Here is a 23,580-nt window from a genome sequence, read left to right on the forward strand (position 1 = left end):
ACTAAAAACAAACATAAAGTTGACAAGTTAAAGACCTGAGGGAGCAGTAAAGTATAGGCACTTCATGACTGAATTAGTTTCACATTAATACTTCTGGATAATTAACTGAATAAAAAAAAAAAAGTATCCCTGAAGCTATGAATTTAATCTCTGCTACATATAGAAACAGAATAAAGTTGTTCAATACACACACAGATATACACACGTAGAGAGAGTAATGTGTTGGAACATGTTTAATACTAGCTTTCTAAAGAAACAAAAGACCTGATTTGTGAGATTTGCCAATTTCTTGATGTAAATGCTACCACTGCAGTCAATTTCAAGCTACCAACAAGATATCACTGATCATGGTGTTGGGAAGAGGTTCACAAAATAACTTTCATGAGACGGTGCCAGCCAGGTCTAGCACACCAGTATGGAGTCTTCAAAACAAATGACAATTTATTACAATGTCACAGAAATCTGTAGCTGCAGCTGCCTACATGACTACACACATTAAATTAAACCTAATGTGTGCTGTCAGATGTAGAAAAATGCATAACAAGGACAGAGGAATAAACTTCCATATTTGCTCTGTCCCTTAGCTTATATGGTCAGTGATACCATTTGATCTGCATCTAAAAAGTTTCCTCCTTGAACTGTGGAAAATAAATGAAGGCGACATTCTTGAGGCTGAAGAAAATGAATTGTTAACCCCCAGGGCCACAGAAAATAAACAGGGAGGCTTTGTTCAAGCTAAAGAAAATAAATTAAACATAAAAGATGCTATTTCAGGGACAAAGATTTATCATTTTTAAAGCTGGTTGAGGGCTAGACTAATATTGCAAAGTTCCAGAGAGTAGCTCTACACTGCTTCCTTGAAAAACTCATTATAAACCAACTACCGCCATCCTCTGAATTGCAAAACACTCTGGCAGTAGTCTGGTAGTCTGTCCCTCTGCCTATTTTTCAAGAAATAAATTGTCTTCTTTCTTTATGGAAGATTATGCCCCTGTTCTGTTTCCTTCTTAAGTTGCTTTGCATGTAAGCAGTAAATTGTCCTATTTCAGCTCAGAGACAACTTCTCAGAGAACATATTCAAAGTGATCTTTCCAGCTTCCCAGATAGTCTCCTTTGAAAGTGTTTTGGAGTGTCAGATAACCCATTCACTACCTATCAAGGCTTATCATTATTTCAGTGGCTGACTTGTTTCTCAAAAAGCCTAACTTTAAATTATTATTTAATATAGCAGTAATTCTTGCATTATGTATAAAAACAATGAAATAACTAAGTCTGAGGGAAAGAATGCAGTACATTTGGATTTGAAAAATGGTGCATTCTAATTATTATTTCCTATTAAAGTTTTCTCCTTTATTCTATGTAAAATACCACATAAAATAAATGTAAAAAAGTATGAAGATATTTTTGCCATTTGCTCCCAAACTGAAAAGCATTTATAACTTAAAAATTAAATATTTTGTTTTCTAGTTACTGTTTTGAGCAGTAATTTAATCCCAAAGCATGTATGAAGTGCCTATGATGTGATGGCACTCTACTAGTTGCTAGAACAGTCTTTCTCATCTTTGTCTACACATAAGAACAAATTGGGTAGTATTTTTAAGTAGAAGGTGCCTGGGCCCTCACCTCAGAAAATCAGATTCAATTATCTGGAATAGGACCAAGATGCTGATATATTTAAAATACTCTGTGATGTGCATCCAGGATTCTGAATCACCACGCTAGAGATACAGGAAGGAATAAGATCCAATTACTGCCCTCAAGTAGCTGGCCATCTAAAAAGGGAGATGTCCTAGCTTGGTTGTCATAACAAAATACCATAGAATGTATGGTATCTTGCACCAGTCTCCAAATACTGAATACTATATTCTAAATACTGTTTACTACTTTCAAAATCACCTGTAAAATATTTTAAATGACCTCAATATATTATTTTCATGAAAACATGTGTTGTTATGAAAATATATGTTTAGTAGTGTATCACTTATTGGAAGTTCACATTATTGATCAAACTGGAACATGACCAAGAACCCAATATTAGGCATATGTGTACATGTACACATACACACATACACATATGCACACACAAACTATGATAAATATTCTAAAGCTTATTGATCTTCAAAACAGGTTTATTTGGGAATAGCAGAGAATTGCAATTCAGGACATTCAAGCTATAGTGAAACATAGGCAAGTCCAAAGAGACAAAGGGAAGGTCAGCTTTTACTAGGATTCAGTAGAAAATTGGTGAGGACTATTTTAAACACAAGTTTATTGGAGAAGAGCAGGAATTGTCGTGGTTTCTCACTGGCTGCAAGCAGTGATTAGAGTGTTGCTGCTGGGGTAAGAGGGATCTTCCTCATCTTTCTTAAAAGAAGCAGGTAAAATTCTCAGGTGAAATATATCCTCCTTAGTCAAAGTAATTCTTATATTCCTTTTTCCTGCTGTTTATCCAGGCTGCAATGAGTGGTATGTGCATGAGAGTTCCACCTTTAGGCTTTCCAGCCTCGATTTTTAAATGAGGTTTCCTTTATTTTCACATTCCCCTCTTTTGATCAAGATCTCTCCTTGAAAGCATCACTGATCAAGAGTTGGATCTTCTGCATGTAGTGGTTTTGTCCCTCAATGTGAGGAAGGACCCTTCCTAGTTGTCATGTCCCATGTCAGAGGGAAAGTGCAGACTGGAAACCATTGAGGCCTCACTTGAGTAACAAGGAAGAGTGGGAGTGAGAATGTTCAGGCATTTCTCATCTAAAGTCTATATCTTATCAAGGTTATAAGCACTGAAGTTCACCTCAAAGTGCTGAGCCAGCATCACTCTATTGGGTTCATCCTTTTTATAAAGATTTGACAGGCAACAGGTACAAAACTCAAAAATGATTATGCAAAGCAAAGTTAAAAGTAATATGACAAGTTCAGTTTGTATGATGGTTCTAAAATAGGAGTCCAAACCTGAGGGTGACCAGCTAAATAGGTGAAAAGACCAGAGGTCATCGGGTGAAATTTGTTGTAACCAATGGGATTGTTTCTTGATTTTGTGTAATTTTTAAATCTCTCCAGAGACACTTATCCTTGTGCAACAGGTGTTGTTTGCTATTTCATAAATGCCTCTTTGTTCAGCAAGTAGATAACTGAGGACCATGTGATTTCCCAAAATTACTTTAACCAATGATCATCATTGGGCTTCTATTGCCTTGGCTGTGGAATCAGCCAGCTCTCCTAACATTAGGGAGAGATTCTTGATCAAGCATTAATTGGCACTTATTCCAACCCAAAGGAGGAGGACTTTCCCTATGGAGGCAAACTTGGAGTCATGTATGCCTCCTGGAAGTTCTAAGAGGCCATGGAGGCTTAATAGAGTGGACCAATGACAGGCTTCAAAAGTCTTACTCTGTAGCTGATGTCAAGGAGACACCAGGTGTAATCAGCAGTGGCACTTGGGACAAGTGAAAAAAATTGTTGCAGTATGGACTAAAGAGTCACCACTGTCACGAACAGATTACAATTTCTAGTGGCAAACCCCAAAATTAGGTAAGTTTTCCCCTTTTGCAATAGATTGAAAAATGTGGATAAGAGCATTGTCTTTCCAAGAAAAAAAGGAAGAGGGTAAGGTAAAAATTATCAGCAGGAAAAAGATATACAGGTCTGGTCCGATCATCTTGAGAAAGCTGTCTCCCTCAACTGTCATCTGTTTCAATTCCTAGTCAGTTTGATTCCGAGATTTCCATGGCTTGTATAGAAACAGGTGTCAGATGGACTCTTCTTTACCTGTGAGATGTGTACTTAAGGCTGGAGTCTCTGAAGTTTGGCTGCCATCTGGGTAGTGAGGAGAACCTGGTACGTCCCTTCCAAGGAGATATAAGGGCAGTCTTTGTTCTTAATGATTTCAAATCAGATGGGTGGGAGAAAATTGGAAATATTAGTTTAGAGATTTGTAGTCAGATATTTGGAGAAACTAGAAGAGTTTAGGACCCAGTCCAGTTTACATGTGTATAATAAAACCTTGAAGGCAATTAACAGGACAAGAATCTAACATCTATATAGGTGCAAACATAATTTCTCTCTTCATAATTATTCTCCTATTTTATCAAAGATAATCACAGCAAAGTTAATTTGTCTGTATTAAACTTGGCCTGATTATTTAGATAAATGCAGCAAGAATGGTTATTGATGGTTAGCTCTTTTCTTAAGATTGCTTTGCTGGAACCTTGACCAATTTTTTCAAACAGTTTCTTAAAGCTGTCTGGTCATATCTGAGTCTATGTCCACCTCTCTTGAATATAATAATTCAGTCAAGCCTTGGTAACATAACCAACATTTCCAATTGTTTTCTGTTAGAATGAGAACAGATTCTTATTGAACTTATGCAAATACATATATTGTAAAAAAAATAAAAATATTTGGGCTTTCCTGGTGGCGCAGTGGTTGAGTGTCCACCTGCCAATGCAGGGGACGCGGGTTCGTACCTCAGTCTGGGAGGATCCCACGTACTGCAGAGCAGCTAGGCCCGTGAGCCATGGACGATGAGCCTGCGCGTACGGAGCCTGCGCGTCTGGAGCCTGTGCTCCACAACGGGAGAGGCTGCAACAGTGAGAGGCCCACGTACCACAAAATAATAATAATAATAATAATTTAAAAAAATAAGAATATTTAATGAGAGTTCCCAATTTTTGGAGGGATCAGGTACAGAAAACAGATAGATAAATATTTCATCTTTATTTAAAAACGTATATTTTATCAAATTGCTATAAGTCATAGATGTTTAAGAAACGTTTCCTTAAATCTGGAAAAGTAAAATATTAGAGAACCTGAATAAGAAGTCATAAAAATTATAATCATCCTTAGTCTCCTGTAATTAATTCTTCTCAATTTGGATCTTGTGTTAGAAACTTTATGAATCAATGAGTTTTCCATTAAAGCTTTTTAAAATATTTACCCAGGTCACTGTTATGATTTTTCTGAGGTATGTTTGTACTTAATTTATTGAAATTATAATCTTGTGAAAATGCACAACGGAAACCTAACTCAAAATGGAGTGAGGAAACCATGAAGAGAGGGCTCTAACACACGTATCATTCACTGCATATTTCAAGCCCCAGGTGAAGAAAGAGTACCTTCTGACAGCAACAACAAGTTGCCTATAATTGCAGCCAAAAAGAAACTGCCACAGCCCTCCCCAGTTTCCTTTTAAAATATAATAAAAACTGACTTTCCTTTGGTCTCCTTGAACTTGCCTATGGTTCATCATAGTTGGCTTGTCCTGAATTGCAATTCCTCTGCTATTCCCAAGTAAACTCATCTTGGCTAGCTAAAGGTCTGGTTATTTTATTTTTTAAGATCAACGATTTCAAATTATGGGTTTTTTAATTAATTTTTGAGTATAGTTGCTTTACAACGTTGTGCTGATTTCTACTGTACGGCAAAGTGAATCAGCTATAAGTATACATATATGCCCTCTTTTTTGGATTTTCTTCCCATTTAGGTCACCACAGAGCACTGAGTAGAGTGCCCTGTGCTATACAGTTTCTTATCAGTTACCTATTTTATACATAGTATCAATAGTTTATATAGGTCAATCCTAATCTCCCAATTCATCCCACCCCCCTTCCCCCTTGATATACATATGTTTGTTCTCTATGTCTGTGTCTTTACTTCTGCTTTGCAAATAAGATGATCTATATCATTTTTCTAGATTCCACATATACACATTAATATACAATATTTGTTTTTATAGTTCTGACTTACTTCACTCTGTATGACAGTCTCTAGGTCCATCCATGTCTCTACAAATCACCCAATTTCATTCCTTTTTATGGGTGAGTAATATTCCATTGTATATATATGTACCAATTCTTCTTTATCCATTTCTCTGTTGATGGACATTTAGGTTGCTTCCATGTCCTGGCTATTGTAAATAGTGCTGCAATGAACATTGGGGTGCATGTGTCATTTTTTTTTTCCTTTTTTTTTTAACATCTTTATTGGAGTATAATTGCTTTACAATGGTGTGTTAGTTTCTGCTGTATAACAAAGTGAATCAGCTATTCATAATCATATATCCCCATATCTCCTCCCTCTTGCATCTCCCTTCCACCCTCCCTACCTCACCCCTCTAGGTGGCATGTGTCTTTTCAAATTATGGTTTTCTTTGGGTATATGCCCAGCACTTGGATTTCTGGGTCACATGGTAGTTCCTTTTTTTAATTTTTTTAAGGAACCTCCATACTGTTCTCCATAGTGGCTGTATCAATTTACATTCCCACCAACAGTGTAAGAGGGTTCCCTTTTCTCCATTTCCTCTCCAGCATTTATTGTTTGTAGATTTTTTTGACAATAGCCATTCTGACTGGTGTGAGGTGATACCTCATTGTAGTTTGATTTGCATTTCTCTAATAATTAGTGACGTTGAGCATATTTTCATGTGCCTCTTGTCCATCTGTATGCCTTATTTGCAGAAATATCTATTTAGGTCTTCTGCCCATTTTTTGATTGTGCTGTTTGTTTCTTTGATATTGAGCTGCATGAGTTGTTTGTGTATTTTGGAGATTACTCCTTTGTCAGTTGCTTCATTTGCAAATATTTTCTCCCATTCTGATGGTTGTCTTTTTTTCTTGTTTATGGTTTCCTTTGCTGTGCAAAAGATTTTAAGTTTAGTTGGATCCCATTTGTTTATTTTTGTTTTTATTTTCATTACTCTAGAAGGTGGGTCAAAAAAGATTTTGCTGTGATTTATGCCAAAGAGTGTTCTGTCTATGTTTTCCTCTAAGATTTTTATAGTGTTTGTACCTACATTTAGGTCTTTAATCAATTTTAAGTTTATTTTTGTGTAGGTGTTAGAGAATGTTCTAATATTATTCTTTTACATGTAGCTGTCCAGTTTTCCCAGCACTTCTTTCTTTTTTTTTTGTGGTATGCAGGCCTCTCACTGTTGTGGCCTCTCCCATTGTGGAGCACAGGCTCTGGACACACAGGCTCAGCAGCCATGGCTCACAGACCTGCCGCTCTGTGGCATGTGGGATCTTCCCTGATTGGGGCACGAACTCGTGTCCCCTGCACCAGCAGGTGAACTGTCAACCACTGCACCACCAGGGAAGCCCCCAGCACTTCTTATTGAAAAGGCTGTCTTTTCTCCATTGTATATTCTTGCCTCCTTTGTCATAGATTAGGTGAACATAGGTGTATGGGTTTATCTCTGGGCTTTCTAGCCTATTCCATTCATCTATATTTCTGTTTTTGTGCAAGTATCATATGTCTTGATTACTGTAGCTTTGTAATATAGTCTGAAGTCAAGAAGCATGATTCCTCCAGCTCTGTTTTTCTTTTTCAAGATTGAACATATATGAAAATTCCTCTTTAAAGATTCCTTTCTCATAAATACTCTATAACTTACTATTTTCATTTTCTTATCTTTTTTTCCCCTCTTATTCTGGCAATTGTTTTAGTTTAGAGCAACATTATTTTTTTTTCCTCAACAACAATGATAACAAAAAATGCATCTCCACTACTCATACTGTCTTTTACTGAAAGCACATATCCTACTTTTCATATATAGTCATTTTTTTCGTTTTATTACTTTTAGTAGTTTTAATTTTAAGAAAACAACATTTTTGCTGAGACTTTCAACTTTATTAGTTTAAACATTATTTTCTTAATTTCAAAAACTTACAAAGCTTATCTAGAAAAGAAATGATATAAGAATAATTACAGATTTACTCTTAGAGAATAGCATAATTGCCCATGCATTAAGTTAACTGAATATAAATTCCTTCTACATAATATAATTAAAATAAGCCATATATTTTTTAGAAATTACAGTATGAAATTCACTTGTGTCTATAGGTTTATACTCTTAATTGCTCTGTTAGATTAAGGATGGTAGAATAGGTGAGGGCAGTAGGATCTTCACATTATTCCTGAAGAGGGCTGCTCTAAGTTGAGTAAGCAGAATAAAGATTTGAAAGATAGGACAACAACTTCTAAACTGATGGCACTGCTATGAACATCTTGGAAGCCAAGACCAGAATTCCCAGCCTTGCATGTAGTTATAAGAAACGGGAGATGTTCTTTTAAACAAAGATTGCTGCCTGACTACAAATCTGAAAAGACAAGGCAACAAGTATGAGCCTGTCAAAGAGTGATTATAACCTGGCATTGAGGAATTATCACTCTGTGTGTGTGCAAAACAGAAAGAGTGGTTGTTCTTTTATTGGCCTTTTCAGCTGATTGTATAGACCCTTCTTTTGCTCAAGTCACTGTGGTATAAGAGCAGTGGCTTTCAAATATGTTGGATCATTCCATAGCAAGAAATATTAGTATATATATGGCCCAGCACATAGCTATACTTACAAAAACATATAAAAAATTGAAATAAAAGTATAACAAACTGACATGTAATTCCTATTTTTTAGTATATGCCATGCATGTATTGATTGGCACTTTATAAAATTACTCTTTTATGTATATATAAATAAATAAATTATAATAAATTTATCTATAAATTATATATAAAATTGAATATATATTATTTACTTATCTATATTGATATAGATACCAGTTATATTTTCTATTTAAATAAATGTAAATCAGGGTGTGACATCAACATCATACTGGAGGGAGATGCTCTCTTTGTCTCTCCCCTTTTAACATACAACGAGTGAAACATCCACAACTCAACAAAGGTGCTTCTGCCCCACACACCAGGATGGCTGAGTATTCTCCATATCTGTACACCTAAAGTTATGTGGGCTGGAACACATAGAGGAGTCAGAACCGGGGGGGACAGTGAAGGCAGTGTCTTCAAGACCAATTCCCTTGCCACAGTGGCTGAGTCCACAGTTCCAGAGAACCCAGTAGAAGGAAGGGAGGCAACACACATGACTCTCTACTTCTGACCACAGAAGCACCCATGGTCACAGGTAACTGGGCAGCAGAGGCAGTGGGCCTGTGACCCCATCTCTCCAGCTGTGGAGGCACCCAAGACTCTGGACCCCCACCCCGTCCCTGCAGTGATGGAGCTCATGAACCCAACACCAGACATGGCACAGGAGCCCAGCACCCTGGGTCCCCTCTCCCACTCCCCCTACAGTGACAGAACCTGTGACTCAGGACATCCTGGACATTGCAGAGGCACCACCATCCTGGTGCCCCAGGCAGCAAAACCAATGACACTTGCTGTAGCAAGACACCAACAACCCTGGAAGCACAGCAGCGATATCAAGGGTACTGAGCAACACTCTGACAGAGGAAAGTGTCAACTCTCAAACATAGCCAGAGGCAGTTCAGGAAAGAGACACCAGAAACTTGTGCTAAAGTGCCACCTACTGAAAAATAAATGAAGACCCTAATTTCTAACATGAAACATTAGAATCAAGTGGAAGAAAAAAACAACAACAAAGCTTTATATAAAGAAGAAAGGACAACATTTACTTTACATGTGACAGTCATGGTGCCATCAAACACAATGAAGAACCACAGTAAAACTGTATCACAAAAAGAAAGAATTCTTCAGAAACCAAACTTAGAGTCATAGAATATTGTGATCTAACAAATAGAGAATTAAAAATAACTGTCATGAAGAAATTCAATGAGCTACAAGAAAACTCAGAAAGACAGTTCATGAGCTCAGGAATAAAATGAATGAACAGAAGAAACCCTTAACAAAGAGACTTAAACTCTAAAAAAGAAAATAACATAAATTCTGGAGCTGAAAAACAAGATGATGAATGCATTAGAAAACACTGGAAATAGAGCAGATCATATGGAAGAGAGAATTAGCAAGCTTGAAGATAGAAATCTAGAAATGATACAAGTAGAAGAGGAAAGATAAATTAGATATTTTAAAAATGAGAAAATTCTATGAGAGCTATCTGAGTCTTTTAGGAAAGGCAACATTAAGGTAATGTCTATACTAGAAGGAAAAGAGAAGGAGAAGGGAGCAGAGTTTATTTAAAGAAACAATAGCTTAAAACTTCCCAAACCTGGGAAGGAACTGGATATACAAGTCCATAAAGTTAAGAGAACATCTAATTACCATAATGAAAAATACCTTCTCTAAGACACATTATACTAAACCTGTCAAAAGTCAATGAAAAAGAAAGAAGTTTAAAAGCAACAAGGGCAAAAGGAACCTACAAAGAACCCCCATTAGGCTATGAAAAGATTTCTCAGCAGAAACTCTATAAGACAGGAGAGATTAGAATGACATTCTCACTCAAAATACTGAAACATAAAAATTGTCACCAAAGGATACTCTATCATTCAGATACAAAGGAAAAATACTTTCCTGGACAAACAAAAGCTGAGGGAGTTAATCATCACTAGATTTGCCTTACTAGAAAGGATCTCTTCTACTAGAACCAAAATTCAAAAATACACAAAACTTTGAGTAACATGGTAAACAGACAGACAGAATCAGAAAATTGCAACTCTATCAAAATAGATTGTAAAACAGTTTATTATACCACAATGGTGAAAGGGTGGGAAAGTATGAAAAAATAACTATGGCTACTTCAATTTGATAACAAACTCACAACGTAAAAAGATATAATTTAGGACAACAAAAATATAAAAGGAGAAGAGGAAAAGGACAGACCCTGTATAGGCAAATAAAGGTAAGATTATATCAGCAAAAACAGGACAATTTTATCTGTGATTCATCTTATACAGATGTCATGGTAACCACAAAACATAAACTAGAGCAGAGACATGAAACAAAGAGAAAAAGGAATCAGAAAAACATCATAGAAAACCATTGAACCAAAATAGCAGACAGAAATTCAAGGAAAAGAAATAATGGAAATATTTGCAAATGAAGCAACTAACAAAGGATTAATCTCCAAAATATACAAACAGCTCATGCAGCTCAATATCAAAAACACAACAACCCAATCAAAAAATGGACAGAAGACCTAAATTGACTTTTCTCCAAAGAAGACATAAAAATTGTCAAGAGGCACATGAAAAGATGCTCAACATCACTAATTATCAGAGAAATGCAAATCAAAACTACAATGAGATACCACCAATACCAGTCAGAATGACCATCATCAAAAAATCTACAAACAATAAATGCTGGAGAGGGTGTGGAGAAAAGGGAACCTTCTTACACTGTTGGTGGGAATGTAAATTGATACAGCCACGATGGGGAACAGTATGGAGATTCCTTAAAAAATTAAAAATACAACTATTGTATAACCCAGTAATCACACTCCTGGGCATATACCTGGAGAAAACTATAATTCTAAAATATACATGCACCCCAATGTTCATTGCAGCACTATTTATAATAGCCAGGACATGGAAGCAACCTAAATGTCCATCAACAGAGGAATGAATAAAGAAGTTGTTGTACATATATACAATGGAATATTACTCAGCCATAAAAAGGGACAAAATCATGCCATTTGCAGAGACGTGGATGGACCTAGAGACTATCATACAGAGTAAAGTAAGTCAGAAAGAAAAACAAACATGTATATTAACACATATATGTGAAATTTAGAAAAATGGCAGAGATGAACCTATTTGCAAAGCAGAAATAGAGACACAGATGTAGAGCACAAATGTATGGACACCAAGGAAGAAAAGGGATGGGATGGATTTGGATTGACATATATACACTATTTGTATTAAGTAGATGGTTGGTGAGGGCCTACTGTATAGCACAGGGAGAAAAAAAGAAATAATAGAGATATAGAGCAACCAGAAAACAAAAGATAAAATGGCAATACTACATCCTTAACTATTAATAATCACTCTAACTGTAAATGGATTGAATTCACCACTCAGAAGTCAGAGTGGCTGAATGGATTAAAAATCAAGACCCACCTATATGTTCCCTCTAGAAGACTCATCTCAGCTGTAAAGACAAACATGAGCTCAAAGTAAAGGGATGGAGAATGGTTACTCCAAGCAAATGACAGCCCTCCAAAAAAGCACATGTAGCCATACTCATATCAGACAAAATAGACTTCAAGCCAAAAAAGGTGACAAGAGACAAAGATGGACATTACATAATGATAAATGGGACAATTCATCAATAAGACATAACAGTTATTAATATATATGCACTTAACATAGGAGGGAAAAAACATCTAAAGCAATTACTAACAGAAGTAAAGGGAGAAATTGACAGCAACATGTTGATAGTAGGGGACTTTAACACTTCACTTACATCAATGGACAGATTATCCAGAGAGAAAATCAATAAGGAAATAGTGGCCATAAGTGAACACTAGGCCAGATGGACTTAATAGATTTATATAGAACATTTCTTCTCAATACATCAGAATACACATTCTTTCCAAGCATGCATGTAACATTCTCTAGAATAGACCTCATACCAGGCTACAAAACAAACCTCAACAAATTTAAGAGGAGAGAAATTATTTCAAGCATCTTTTCTGATCACAGTGGTATAAAACTAGAAGTCAACTACAAGAAGACATCTGGAAAAATCACAAATATGTGGAGATTGAACAGTATGCTACTGAATAGTTATTGGGTCAACAAAGAAATCAAGGGAGAAATTTTAAAATACCTGAAGATGTATGAAAATGAAAATACAACAAACTAAACTTTATGGCATGCAACAAAAGTGGTATTTAGAGGTAATTTTATAGGAAAACAGGTCTACCTCAAAAAAACAAGAAAAAATCTCAAATAAACCATCTAACTTTACACCTAACAGAACTAGAAAAAGAAGAACAAGTCCAATGTCAGTTGAAGGAAGGAAATAATAAAGATCATAGCAGAAATAAGTGAAATAGAAACTGAAAACACAATAGGAAGATCAATGAAATTAAGAGCTGATTCTTTGAAAAGATAAACAAAATTGACAAACCTTTAGCAAGACTCACTAAGAAAAAAGAGAGAAGGCTCTGATAAAGTCAGAAATGAAAGAGGAGAAACAAATACACAGAAATACAAAGGATTATAAAAGAATATTATGACAGCTATATATCAGCAAATTCCTAGAAACATATAACGTCCCAAGGCTGAGTAAAAAAGAAATAGAAAATATGAATAGACCAGTCACTAATAAAGGGATTGAAAGGGCAATCAAAAACCTCTCAAGAAACAAAAATCCAGAACCAGATGGCTTCACAGATGAATTCTACTAAGCAATGAAGAAGATTTAATATACCCTTCTCAAACTCTTCCAAAAATTGAAGGGAGGGAACGCTTCCTAATTCATTTTGTGAGGCCAACATTACCCTGATACAAAAACCAGACAAAGACAACACACAAACAAAAATTATAGGCCAATAAGTCTGATGAACATTGATACAACAATACTTAACAAAATATTAGCAAGGAAAAACACAATACATTAAAAGGATCATATGCCATAATAAAATGGAATTTATTCCAGGGATGCAAGGATGGTTCAACATCTACAAATCAATCAATGTAATACAGCACATTAACAAAATAAAGGAAAAAAGTATATGATCATCTAAATAGATGCAGAAAAAGCAGTTAAGATTCAACATCCATTTAGAATTAAAACTCCCAATAAAATGGGTAGAGATGGAACACACCCCAACACAATAAAGGGCATATATGACAAACCCACAGTTAACATGATACTCAATGATGAAAACCTGGAAGTTATCCCTCTTTTAGGAAAAAAGACAAGGATGCCCACTTTCACCATGCTTTTATTTATTTTTTCATCTTTATTGGAGTATAATTGCTTTACAATTGTGTGTTAGTTTCTGCTTTATAACAAAGTGAATCAGTTATACATATACATATGTTCCCATATTTCTTCCCTCTTGTGTCTCCCTCCTTCCCACGCTCCCTATCCCACCCCTCTAGGTGGTCACAAAGCACCGAGCTGACCTCTTTGTGCTATGCGGCTGCTTCCCACTAGCTATCTATTTTACGTTTGGTAGTGTATATATATCCATGCCACTCTTTCACTTTGTCACAGCTTACCCTTCACCCTCCCCACATCCTCAAGTCCATTCTCTAGTAGGTCTGTGTCTTTATTCCCACCTTACCCCTAGGTACTTCATGACATTTTTTTTTTCTTAGATTCCACATATATGTGTTACCAGACGGTATTTGTCTTTCTCTTTCTGACTTACTTCACTCTGCGTGACAGACTCTAGGTCCATCCAACCTAACTACAAATAACTCAATTTCATTTCTTTTTATGGCTGAGTAATATTCCATTGTATATATGTGCCATATCTTCTTTATCTATTCATCTCTTGATGGACACTTAGGTTGCTTCCATCTCCTGTCTATGGTAAATAGAGCTACAATGAACATTTTGGTACATGACTCTTTCTGAATTATGGTTTTCTCAGGGTATATGCCCAGTAGTGGCATTGCTGGGTCAAATGGTAGTTCTATTTGTAGTATTTAAGGAACCTCCATACTGTTCTCCATAGTGGCTGTACCAATTCACATTCCAACCAGCAGTGCAAGAATGTTCCCTTTTCTCCACACCCTCTCCAGCATTTATTGTTTATAGATTTTTTGATGATGGCCATTCTGACCGGTGTAAGAAGATATCTCATTGTAGTTTTGATTCACATTTCTCTAATGATTAATGATGTTGAGCATTCTTTCATGTGTTTGTTGGAAGTCTGTATACCTTCTTTGGAGAAATGTATATTTATGTCTTCTGCTCATTTTTGGAATGGATTGTTTGTTTTTTTGTTATTGAGCTGCATGAGCTGCTTGTAAATTTTGGAGATTAATCCTTTGTCAGTTGCTTTATTTGCAAATATTTTCTCGCATTCTGAGGGTTGTCTTTTGGTCTTGTTTATGATTTCCTTTGTTGTGCAAAAGCTTTGAAGTTTCATTAGGTTCCATTTGTTTATTTTTGTTATTATTTCCATTTCTCTAGGAGGTGGGTCAAAAAGGATCTTGCTGTGATTTATGTCATGCAGTGTTCTGCCTATGTTTTCTACTAAGGGTTTGATAGTTTCTGGCCATACATTTAGGTGTTTAATCCATCTTGAGCTTATTTTTGTGTATGGTGTTAGGGAGTGATACAACCTCATACTTATACAGGTACTTGTCCAGTTTTCCCAGCACCACTTATTGAAGAGGCTGTCCTTTCTCCACTGTACATTCCTGCCTCTTTTATCAAAGATAAGGTGACCATATGTGCATGGGTATATCTCTGAGCTTTCTATCCTGTTCCATTGGTCTATCTTTCTGTTTTTGTGTCAGTACCATACTGTCTTGATTACTGTAGCTTTGTAGTATAGTCTGAAGTTAGGGAGCCTGATTCCTCCAGCTCCATTTTTCGTTCTCAAGATTGCTTTGGTTATTCAGGGTCTTTTGTGTTTCCACACAAATTGTGAAATTTTTTGTTCTATTTCTGTGAAAAATGTCACTTTTAGTTTGATAGGGATTGCATTGAATCTGTAGATTTCTTTGGGCAGTATACTCATTTTCACAATGTTGATTCTTCCAATCCAAGAACATGGTATATCTCTCGATCTATTTGTATCATTTTTAATTTCTTTCATCAGAGTCTTATAATTTTCTGCATACAGGTCTTTTGTTTCCTTAGGTAGGTTTATTCCTAGATACTTTATTATTTTTGTTGCAATGGTAAATGGGAGTGTTTTCTTGATTTCACTTTCAGATTTTTCATCATTAGTGTATAGGAATGCTAGAGATTTATGTGCATTAATTTTGTATCCTGCTACTTTACCAAATTCATTGATTAGCTCTAGTAGATTTCTGGTAGCAACTTTAGGATTCTCTATGTATAGCATCATGTCATCTGCAAACAGTGAGAGCTTTATTTCTCCTTTTCCAATTTGGATTCTTTTTATTTCCTTTTCTTCTCTGATTGCTGTGGCTAAAACTTCCAAAACTATGTTGAATAAGAGTGGTGGGAGTGGGCAACCTTGTCTTGTTCCTGATCTTAGTGGAAATGTTTTCAGTTTTACACCATTGAGCATGATGTTGGCTGTGGGTTTGTCATATATGGCCTTGATTCTGTTGAGGAAAATTTCCTCTATGCCTACTTTCTGGAGGGTTTTTATCATAAATCGGTGTTGAATTTTGTCAAAAGATTTCTCTGCATCTATTGAGATGATCATATGTTTTTTCTCCTTCAATTTGTTAATATGGTGTATCACATTGATTGATTTGTGTATATTGAAGAATCCTTGCATTCCTGGGATAAACCACACTTGATCATGGTGTATGATCCTTTTAATGTGCTGTTGGATTCTGTTTGCTAGTATTTTGTTGAGGATTTTTGCATCTATGTTCATCATTAGTGTCCTTTGATTTGTTTCATTGATATTGGCCTGTAGCTTTCTTTCCTTGTGACATCCTTGTCTGGTTTTGGTATCAGGGTGATGGTCGCTTCGTAGAATGAGTTTGGGAGTGTTCTCCTTCGTCTATATTTTGGAAGAGTTGAGAAGGATAGGTGTTAGCTCTTCTCTAAATGTTTGATAGAATTCCCCTGTGAAGCCATTTGTCCCTGGGCTTTTGTTTGTTGGAAGATTTTTAATCACAGTTTCAATTTCAGTGCTTGTGATTGGTCTGTTCATATTCACTATTTCTTCCTGATTCAGTCTTGGCAGGTTGTGCATTTCTAAGAATTTGTCCATTTCTTCCAGGTTTTCCATTTTATTGGCATAGAGTTGCTTGCAGTAATCTCTCATGATCCTTTGTATTTCTGCAGTGTCAGTTGTTACTTCTCCTTTTTCATTTCTAATTCTATTTATTTGAGTTTTCTCCCTTTTTTTCTTGATGAGTCTGGCTAATGGTTTATCAATATTGTTTACCTTCTCAAAGAACCAGGTTTTAGTTTTATTGATCTTTGCTATTGTTTCCTTCATTTCTTTTTCATTTATTTCTGATCTGATCTCTATAATTTGTTTCCTTCTGCTAACTTTGGTTTTCTTTTTGTTTTTCTTTCTCTAATTGTTTTAGGTGCAATGTTAGGTTGTTTATTCGAAATGTTTCCTGTTTTTAAGGTAGGATTGTACTGCTATACACTTCCCTCTTAGAATTGCTTTCAATGCATCCCATAGGTTTTGGGTCGTTGTGTCTCCATTGTCATTTGTTTCTAGGTATATTTTTTTATTTCCTCTTTGATTTCTTCAGTGATCACTTTGTTTTTACTTAGTGTATTGTTTAGCCTCCATGTGTTTGTTTTTTACAGATCTTTTCCTGTAATTGATATCTAGTCTTATAGTGTTGCGGTTGGAAAAGATACTTGATGCAATTTCAATTTTCTTAAATTAACCAAGGCTTGATTGGTGACCCAAGCTATGATCTATCCTGGAGAATGTTCCATGAGCACTTGAGAAAAATGTGTATTCTGTTGTTTTTTGGATGGAATGACCTATACATATCAATGAAGTCCATCTTGTTTAATGTATCATTTAAAGCTTGTGTTTCCTTATTTATTTTCATTTTGGATGACCTGTCCATAGGTGAAAGTGGGGTGTTAAAGTCCCCTATTATGAATGTGTTACTGTCGATTTCCCCTTTTATGGCTGTTAGTATTTGCCTTATGTATTGAGTTGCTCCTATGTTGGGTGCATATATATTTACAATTGTTATATCTTCTTCTTGGATTGATCCCTTGGTCATTATGTAGTGTCCTTCTTTGTCTCTACTAATAGTCTTTATTTTAAAGTCTATTTTTTCTGATATGAGAATTGTTACTCCAGCTTTCTTTTGGTTTCCATTTGCATGGAATATCTTTTTCCATCCCCTCACTTTCAGCCTGTATGTGTTTCTAGGTCTGAAGTGGGTCTCTTGTAGACAGCATATATATGGGTCTTGTTTTTGTATCCATTCAGCCAATCTGTGTCTTTTGGTGAAAGCATTGAATCCATTTACATTTAAGTTAATTATCAATATGTAAGTTCCTATTCCCATTTTCTTATTTGTTTTGGGTTTGTTATTATAGGTCTTTTCCTTCTCTTGTGTTTCTTGCCTAGAGAAGATCCTTTAGCATTTGTTGTAAAGCTGGTTTGGTGGTGCTGAATTCTCTTAGCTTTTGCTTGTCTGTAAAGGTTTTAATTTCTCCATCAAATCTGAATGAAATCCTTGCTGGGTAGAGTAATCTTGGTTGTAGGTTTTTCTCCTTCATCACTTCAAATATGTCCTGCCTGTCCGTTCTGGCTTGCAGAATTTCTGCTGAAAGATCAGCTGTTAACCTATGGGGACTCCCTTGTGTGTATTTGTTGTTTTTCCCTTGCTGCTTTTAATATGTTTTCTTTGCATTTAATTTTTGACAGCTTGATTAATATGTGTCTTGGCGTGTTTCTCCTTGGATTTATCCTGTATGGGACTCTCTGTGCTTCCTGGACTTGATTAACTATTTCCTTTCCCATATTAGGGAAGTTTTCAACTATAATCTCTTCAAATATTTTCTCCGTCCATTTTTCTCTTCTTCTTCTGGAACCCTTATAATTTAATTGTTTGTGCATTTAATGTTGTCCCAGAGGTCTCTGAGACTGTCCTCAGTTCTTTTCATTCTTTTTTCTTTATTCTGCCCCCCAGTAGTTATTTCCATTATTTTATCATCCAGGTCACTTATCCGTTTTTCTGCCTCAGTTATTCTGCTATTGATCCCTTCTAGAGTATTTTTAATTTTATTTATTGTGTTGTTCATCATTGTTTGTGTCCTCTTTAGTTCTATGTCCTTGTTAAAAGTTTCTTGCATTTTCTGTATTCTATTTCCAAGATTTTAGATCATCTTTACTATCATTATTCTGAATTATTTTTCAGGTAGACTGCCTATTTCCTCTTCATCTGCTAGGTCTGTTGGGTTTTTATCTTGCTCCTTCATCTGCTGTGTGTTTTTCTGTCTTCTCATTTTGCTTATCTTACTGTGTTTGGGGTCTCCATTTTGCAGGCTGCAGGTTCATAGTTCCCATTGTTTTTGGTGTCTGTCCCCAGTTTTTAAAGTTGGTTCAGTGGTTGTGTAGGCTTCCTGGTGGAGGGGACTAGTGCCTGTGTTCTGGTGGATGATGCTGGACCTTGTCTTTCTGGTGGACAGGTCCACGTCTTGTGGTGTGTTTTGGGGTCTCTGTGGACTTATTATGATTTTAGTCAGCCTCTCTGCTAATGGGTGGGTTTGTGTTCCTGTCTTTCTAGTTGTTTGGCATAGGGTGTCCAGCACTGTAGCTTGCTGGTCGTTGAGTGAAGCTGGGTGCTGGTGTTGAGATGGAGCTCTCTGGGAAATTTTCATTGTTTGATATTATGTGGATCTGGGAGGTTTCTTGTGGACCAGTGTCCTGAAGTTGGCTCTCCCACCTCAGAGGCACAGCGCTGACTCCTGGCTGCAGCACCAAGAGCCTTTCATCCACACCACTCAGAATAAAAGGGAGAAAAAATAGTAAGAAAGAAAGAGGATAAAATAAAATAAAATAAAGTAAGTTAAAATAAAATAAAATTATTAAAATAAAAAATTATTATTAAGAAATTTTTTTTTAAAAAATGTAAGAAAATAAACCACACAAAAAAACAACAACAACAAAAAAAAAACGGACGGATAGAATCCTAGGACAAATGGTGAAAACAAAGCTATACAGACAAAATCTAACACAGAAGCATATACATACACACTCAGAAAAAGAGGAAAAGGGGAAAAAATAATAAATCTTGCTCTCAAAGTCCACCTCCTCAATTTGGGATGATTCGTTGTCTATTCAGGTATTCCACAGATGCAGGGTTCATCAAGTTGATTGTGGAGTTTTAATCTGCTGCTCCTGAGTCTGCTGGGAGAGATTTCCCTTTCTCTTCTTTGTTCTCACAGCTCCGGGGGCTCAGCTTTGGATTTGGCCCTGCCTCTGCGTGTAGGTCACTGGAGGGCGTCTGTTCTTCGCTCAGACAGGACGAGGTTAAAGGAGTCGCTGCTTCGGGGACTCTGGCTCACTCAGGCCAGGGAGAGGGTGGGGTGCAGATGTGGGTCCTGCGGCAGCAGAGGCCAGCATGACATTGCACCAGCCTGAGGTGTGCCGTGCGTTCTCCTGGGGAAGTTGTCCCTGCATCATGGGACCCTGGCCGTGGCGGGCTGCGCAGGCTCCCCGGAAGGGAGGAGTGGAGAGTGACCTGTATTCGCACACAGGCTTCTTGGTAGCAGCAGCATCAGCCTTAGCGTCTAATGCCCGTCTCTGGGGTCCACACTGTTAGCCGCGGGTTGCACCCATCTCTGGAGCTCCTTTAAGAAGTGCTCTTAATCCCCTCTCCTCGCGCACCAGGAAACAAAGAGGGAAGAAAAAGTCTCTTGCCTCTTCGGAAGGTCCATACTTTTCCCTGGACTCCCTCCCAGCTAGCCTTGGTGCACTAACCCCTTCAGGCTGTGTTCACACCACCAGTCCTCTCCCTGCGCTCCGACCGAAGCCTGAGCCTCAGTTCCCAGCCCCGCCCGCCCCAGCGGGTGAGTAGACAAACCTCTCGGGCTGTCTCACCACTCTCATTCAGCATAGTATTGGAAATCCTAGACAGAACATCATCAAGAAAGGATAAATTATATTCAACGTTCTTAATTCAGTAAGGCAAGAAGGTTTATAACCCTTAGAAATATCATTCTTTAAATTTTAAAGGGTTAATTTCTGTATCAGCACAGTTATGATTCCTGTAGTCATCTGAAACATCATTTCAAGTAGAATAGATAATTATTTTTAGAATTCAAGTTAAAGAAGATGTCCACATCTTGGTAATAATACAAGCAATGTTTGCCATTGTGTATATTTGTTTACTTGTTTGTTGCTCTAGGTATATTTAATTATTGGCCTGAAGCATATAGTATGATAACTTTGCTCTAACTCTGAAACCCAAGCTCTTTCTGATACGCTATAACAATTCTTAAAGATTCATATGAGGAAATTCATTAGACGGGAATACTCCTTTGATATAGGTTGCATAAATTCCCCTGAAAAGATGAGTAGGACCTATATCTGCTAACTGGGCATAACAATTTTATGTAAGTTTTCCAACCTATAGGCTTAAAAATTACATAAATACAAGCAACTTCCTGAAAGAATCCCCAAATTAGTTTATTCTTCTGTTAACAAGAACTGTAATCTTTCCTCTACAAAATGGTGAGCAACTCTTTGAAAAACTTGTTAGAGAAATCAGTTGTTAAGAGTGTAAATGAAAAAAAAAAAGAGTGTAAATGAAGACTTTAATCATGTATAGTCAGAAACCATAGTTGAGGACTATGCATTTCCATGCGGCCTAATGTTAGGTGTCCTAAAAAGCTGCAGTTGTTATGCTACTAAAAAAGCCTTAAAGGGTTTTAAAACTTTCTGACTTAGCTAGAGATCAATAAAATTATCCAGCCTTTTCTTAGGCAATTAAGCATTGATAAGAGACTGTCATCTCATTTTAATTTTTTAGACATCATTAGAATTTCATATTGACTATTGCCTTCCTGCATACTTCTTTAAAACGTTTTTCTACTAGTTATAAAATTATAACTAATGTATATACATATAAAACAAGAAAAAAAAAGTTAATCACTCTAATCCCACCATCCAGAATCAATAACTTTTATTATGGCAGTGTAATTTAAGTTAGTTCAGATTATCTTACATGTACAGTTTTAAATCCTGGGGGTTTGTTGTCATTGAAAATACTTTAAATAATATTTTTGCATGTTGGAATAGAGCTTTTGTTAACATCATTTTAAATGTCATATTCAATTCTATCTAATGTCCAGCTTAACTGAATTTATGTTTTTTCTAAATATGCCACAGATTTCATAGTTTCTATGAGAAACATAAATAGTTTTAAAAGAGGTATCAGTAAAGGCCTTTAAGTAATGGAGAGGAATTAGTTGATCAGTCAATTAACATGTATTTATTTAGCATCTTTGATGTGTCTCATGCCGAACTAAGAGCTATAAAGAATGACATAGTTCTGAACTAGGAGAATGGGATATGAATGGAAATGAAGGGAGAGTATAATGGTCCCAAGAAAGAGCACCCAACTGAGCCCTGGATTCTCATCCCAGCTACATCACCCAGTGCCCTGTAACTAACACTGATCAAATTGTTAAATTGCTCTGAGCCCATTCTCTCTGTCTTTAAATGAGAAATAAATAAAATAATCCACATAAAACTCTTAGCAAGATCCCTGACCCATAAAAATGTTCACTAATTGCTAGTACTATTTTTACAGTCACTTGCTTTGTGATTTTGGGTAAACACTGAGATTCACAGAGTGTAAGTTTCCTTAAAGCTCCCTTAGGGACCACAAAAAGTATGAGAGAGGTCCTAGGGAAGAAAGGTAAGTGAAACTGAGTACCTTAAAGGAAGACAACACATGAATAATCATTAACATACTGTGTGACTGTCATTATGCTACACAGATACATATAAACATGAATTACATTTATAACCTCCTAAAAACTCTATGGAGCAGATTACTTTAGACCTCATTATGCAGGTGAGGGAACTAAGGTTATAAATCTCAAGTAATTTTTCCAAGCTCACTGAACTTGTGAGTGGCCCAGCCAGGTTCAAACCAAGCAGATGGACTTCAGAGCAAGTCCTGGTATACTGCACTTCCTTGCTATTAAAAAATTAAAAGAGAGAAGAAGGAAGGAAGGAAGGAAGGGAGGAAGGAAGGAGGGAGGGAAGGAAGGAAGTACCGAAGCAGTGAGGGAGGGAAGGAGGAAAGGAGGAAAGGAAAGAAGGCACGGTTAATTTAGTTTAAAAATGTATTGAGGGATCACTATATATCAGGAACTGTGTTAGATGCTGGAGTTACAAATATGAATACACTAAACATGATCCCAACTCTTCAGAAGTAGAAGCAGGCATGTGAAGAGGTTGGTGCAAGGATAATGGTAAAAGTATATCCAAGGTCAGAAGGTAACTCAGCAGTGATTAACTGATTTGCTCTGTGGGGAGGAGGGCCAGGGATGTCCTGGATCTTGGGATAAGGAAGGGCTTCACAGAGGAGGTATACCTGAAAAGTGTTTGAAGTGTTAAATAGGCAATTTCCACATTGTCAAGGGAAGAGGGGCATTGTGGGTAGAGGGGACATTACATCTGAAGGAATATAATTATGAACCAGCATAGGGTATTTTAGAGACAACATACAGTTTCAGCACTTCCAGGACATTGAATGAAGAGCCAGGAGGTTGACCTCTCTACCATTTAGGACATCTAGAAGTCTCATCAAAGGCTCTATTTAACCAAAACACACATACTACACTGTTTTAAATATTGGAATTTAACCTGATTAAAAATGACATTTTCAAGCCATAGACAAAAAATCTTGACATGAAAGGCAACTGTGCTTTACACTGCTTTGCAATAGTACATTCAGTGAACACTAGACTGTTCCCTAAGTGACCTCCACTTAACCAACATGCTTGTAAACTCTCATTCCAATCCCTCTGTAATACCCACTGACTGATGCTCGTGACAGTTGAATACTCATAGCTAGTAGGCAGTTCTCTAGTGTGTCCATGCATTTCTGAAACCATTAGATCAATTAGGAATATATTTGGCAGTAAGAATCAGAAAGCACCAAGGAATTGTTTTCCTCACTTTACAAGAAGTCAGAGGTAGGCAGTTACAGTTCAGTAACTCAAGACCCCACAGTCAAGAACATGGGATTGCA

The sequence above is a fragment of the Phocoena sinus genome, chromosome 20, assembly GCF_008692025.1.
Source record: "Phocoena sinus isolate mPhoSin1 chromosome 20, mPhoSin1.pri, whole genome shotgun sequence".
NCBI classification, from domain to species: Eukaryota; Metazoa; Chordata; class Mammalia; order Artiodactyla; family Phocoenidae; genus Phocoena; species Phocoena sinus.